The sequence below is a fragment of the Macrobrachium rosenbergii genome, chromosome 37, assembly GCF_040412425.1.
Source record: "Macrobrachium rosenbergii isolate ZJJX-2024 chromosome 37, ASM4041242v1, whole genome shotgun sequence".
Lineage (NCBI taxonomy): Eukaryota > Metazoa > Arthropoda > Malacostraca > Decapoda > Palaemonidae > Macrobrachium > Macrobrachium rosenbergii.
This window is the reverse complement of record NC_089777.1, coordinates 39,269,037-39,274,036: the sequence shown is the minus strand read 5'-3', so window position 1 is coordinate 39,274,036 and position 5,000 is coordinate 39,269,037.

Here is a 5,000-nt window from a genome sequence, read left to right as displayed (position 1 = left end):
TATATATATAAATATATATATATATATATATATATATATATATATAAAACAAACATTACAGGTCAAAAACGCTTCGTGTGAACGATAGCAGCGTTAAACGAGCGGTGGCCGCCGCGGTTAAAAACGCCGTGTGTGAACGTGGCCTAAGACTTGACAAGTGTCAGCGTCAATCATACTGCCAAGATGACCGTAGTTCAGCAGGAATGAAAAATGTCTCTTGCTGGATATTGTGACAGCGTGGCGCCTCGGCAAAATGGGGATGGTGATAGCCTGCCAGGCAAGTAGCACCCACTTAAGTCCTTTTACTTGTTTGATCTGACGGTATATTTTCCCATATTGAGCGTCACCTCCAGAAAAAACAGGCTACATTTCTCAAGATGTAAGTAAAAAAAATCATAACTGAAGGATGTCTGAATCATATTGACCATTGTCAGGAAAAAGGAAACTACTTCTCAAGCCAATTCATTTGTTGTCAGCATTTTTATTTCTTCTCAGAAGGTTTTTCTCTCTAATCAGTTAAGACCGGTTAGGATAACGGTCGGATCCTCTAGATTCTCATCCTTGGGTAATGTGACACAAGTTTGCAGAGGGGGAGAATTTATAACGTAATGTTCTTGTAAACCATAACAGTTTCATTGTACCTTGGCTGAATTGCATGTACGTTGTCTTCAATATAATTATTTATTTTTCCTCCAATATTATGAATATTTTCCTTTTTTGTTATTCATCAGCAACAGCTGTGCTCTCTCTCTCTCTCTCTCTCTCTCTCTCTCTCTCTCTCTCTCTCTCTCTCTCTCTCTCTCTCTTCTGCATCGTTGGTTAACAATTTGAATATCTATGGGTTGAAGGTGGTAAATAATCCGATTAAATTTGTAGGTTACGTTAATTTGAAGTTTTGCATAGAAACCAATACTGCTTCTGTTATAAGGAACCGATTAACCTCAGGTCAGTTCGTATGATTTCTGCCCTTTTGAGTAAGTTGTACAATTTTAGGCCTTCGGTCGTCATTTTCAGTAAATTTTGGTGGATGTACCGTGATTTGTAGTCTATAGGCTACTTCTTCACAGAGTAGTACTGATGTGACCAGGTATGAAAATTTGCGTGTAAGTATATACAGGCCTCAGTCCCTTACCCCTGCGAGAAAACGTGCTGTTTTTCGTAATTAAGGATGACATGAGGTTAAGACAGTTGAATGAAAATTCCGAGTGCCACTCTCTCGAGGGTAACAAGGATTAACCCTGTCAGCTATTATTCCTTTTAGTGTTTTATTTCTCTCCCTCTCTCTCTCTCTGAAGAGCTGATGCCTTTCAACCTGCCTCTTCTATACGGCTTGAAACCATAAGCCATCAGTAATAGCTGAAGATGCTATCTGTATAGTATAAGTTTTAGTACTACATAGTTTGGTGTACCGCCACCAGGGCGGCGCTGCCTTGCGGTCATCTTCTAATACCGTGGAACCGCGGAAATTGAATGTGTGTCCTGCGATTTTTTTCGTTCATCATATTCATAATGGTAGGTTGTGCACCTTATAATTGCAGAAATGTGCACAGGAATTCTTTAAAAAATGGAATATTCCACAGGTAAACAGAACAGACTGAATTTTATGTGCTCATAATTTTGTGCTAGTCAGATCAATGTCTTGTTAGTAGAAGGTACGCTTCCTTTGTTTTATTTTGTCAGTCATTTCGAATGTTTTGCAGTAATAAGATTGTAGGGTACTGTCTATGCCATCAGTTTTTCAGTTTTATACACATAAAGGCGACGCTATCAAACGTGGTTTCTCAACAAAATTCTGAAATGTCGCACTTGGTGAGAGTATTTCAGGACGACGTAAAAAAACTGTAGAATACAACTTCTGATACTCGATTCAAAGCAAAAATGGCTGTATTTTTTATGTGTAACAAATCCTGGTTTAATTCGTATAATCATCAAACGATATGTCTCATAGATTTGTCCTAGCAAAGATAACGAAGTTTGGTGCCTAGGCTACACCTGTGTCCTCACACTGCTCATTTGGTAAGGAGCTTATTTTGAAACATATTCTAAGAGCAACTTAATATGGAACATATAAAGATAGTTCTTTTATGGTAAAATTTATCGAATCATCATGGCGGGGAATAAAATGGCCTTTAAGTATAATAACAAAAAGGAAAAAATCTTGGCCGGGCAATTGCTATGCCTGTGCCTATTGATTTGGCATATATATTTATTGTTTTGTCCTTCTTTTAAGAACAGTTTTATTCCAAATATGTTCAAATTATTATTTTATGATACACATAATTTAGCTATTCTCTAAATATCGTACCAAAGCCTTAATATAGAAAGAAATTACATTAGTAGCCTTTTCTATCATCCCTGAGCATGGCAGAAAAATATTATATTTTGCTAAATTTGTTTTCAAAAGTTTTGATAAACAATTGGATTTGGCTTTCAATACTGGAGACGTATACAGATTAGAATGCAAAATTCTTTCCTTCAACTGCAATAGACCTCAGGACGACAATATTTCGAAATATATTGTACAGTAATAATTTATTTGTAATGAAATAGCATATTGTTATAAAATCAAACGAGGGCGAAGAAGAGCATTTTGCTCCTAAGTGCTACTTCATTACAGTAGGGTACTGAGTGCTGGTCTGGGTATTTCAGTATGGCTGCCCGAGGTCACAAACTGGCTATAGGGAGAATAATAATACTTTATTTCGAATATGAATTCATATACAATAAATTTACAAATAAAAGTAGTGGTGCCAAGGGTCTACACTTTTGATTTATTATTAAACAAACAAATTTACAGAAAAAATACAGTTATCACAACCAAAGTGTGTATCTTACCAATAAACTTAAAAAAACTAAGAAGGGTCATGCAACTAGACCTAAAAAGCAAGCGTAAATAAGCTCAATAACAACTATATTATTCTCCATCTATATTATAACACAAATCATTCCAAATATAGAACATAACAAACAGTTTTATCTGTCATGTAAGTATTCTGTGCCATTCATCATGTAATGTAAATAATAAAGACGCATCACTGTCTTTTAGCAATCGTATTAAAAAACAATAATGATTTAAGATTTCTCAATCTGTTTTAAACTAAAGAATACTCTACTGCAGTAAAGCGCCGGATAACATTGTTTTTTTATGTAGATGGAGAATAATATAATTGAGCCAGTGTCACAAGTTTTTTTTTTTTTTAACATATCAACACTTTGGTCGTGATAACTGTATTTTTTCTGTAAATTTGTTTACTTCGGGCGACCCCCATGAGCCCCCTTATTATATCATTATGACACACTCTTAGTCTTCCTAAAGTTTTTTTGTGTGTAGTGATACCATAGTGAAGAACAATAGATTGTCGTACAAAAAGTTTTGAATAAATGAACTTTAGTTTCATCATCACAGAAATTAAATTTTCTTATAAGCATATTCCCTCTCACACAGGGCTTCCGACGCTGCTGTTCAGTATCTTCATTACTCTTATTGTTACTAGTAATTATGTGGCACAGATACGAGAGTGAATTTACAAATTGTAAGAAGTCATTTTGCAATGAAATCCATGGATATTCCTGACTTTTGTTGTTACATGAAGGAATCAACATGCACACAGTTTTGCTGGTGTTGTATAATATATCATGTTCTATGGCAGTCTTCACAAATCTTCAGAAGTTTTCGAAGTGCCCTAGCAGTTGGAGCGAGAATAACTAGATCATCCGCATAGCTAAAACTATTAAACGCAACATTCCCGATGTGACATCCTATTCCGGAACAAGCCAGTTGAATATTCAGGTCATATACATAAATGTTAAAAAGGTAGGGTGACAGAATGCCTCCCTGTCTCGAGCCATTACTGCTATTGAAGGAGCCAGAAAATTGATCATTCCATTGAACAACAAAATTTTGAAAGTTAAACCAAGAGGCGAGTAACTTGATATAATATTCCGGTACTTTTCGGCACAACAATTTATCAAACAGTTTCCAATAGTTCACCCGATCAAATGCTACTTTGGCATCTAAAAAGCATAAATGTACAGGCGTATTTTTTACGTGGTAATAGCTAATTGATATAATTTTTCAAGGCATAAACATATTTCTGTGCTTAGATTTGGTTTAAACCCGAACTGATTGGTATATAAAAATTCCCTTATATTTGCTAATATTGCTAAATCTAGCATTTTACAAATGTGTGTAGCAATTGCGATTGGCCTATAGTTGTTTTTAACAGCGAGGTCTTTGGTTACATTCTTAATAGTAGGACTATTATAACTTTCATAACAGAAGCAGGCAAAAACGAATGTATAAGGAATGAATTAAAAAAAGGGGCATATCAACAGGAGCAAATAGTCTGGAGCATACTTATTGGCTTCCCTAGGGATACAACCAGAGCCCACTGCTTTATCCATGGACAAAGAATGAGCAGCTTTCTTCGCCATATCAAGAGTAATATATCAAAAGAGTAAAATGAGACAGAAAACGGTAACTGAAAGAAATCATCTTTGCACAAAAAAGACAGCGTACAACATAATACGCATAGAGCATAGATGGCCTCAAACAATAAATAAACAAAAATGTGAACGGAAGATATAACAGAAAACGGAAGCGTAAAGAAAACGGTCTCACACAGGGTACCCCGTCAGCAGGATAACGTATCAAAACAAGAAGACAAGGGAGAGGTGGAAAAGTTGACATACTTCTTGAACTGCGTAAGTGATACCAGACATGTGGTGCTTAGGTGTTAGTTGACATGGGGACGTTGATGGAGACATGAGAGCTGTCAGCTATACTCATCATGATCGTCTGAATAAAAAAATATAAAAAGTAGGTGTCACAAACGAATGAAATGATAATACGCATCTGGAAGCTGGCATAGTAACACGAGAATTAGTAAGTGAAGGTAGCGAGTTTATTTCATACGTTTTAACAGTGGCGTAACTAGCGTTAGTAGTGCCGGCCCATTCCTGTGCTAAAAAGTACTAAAGTGGTGAAAATTAAACGCACA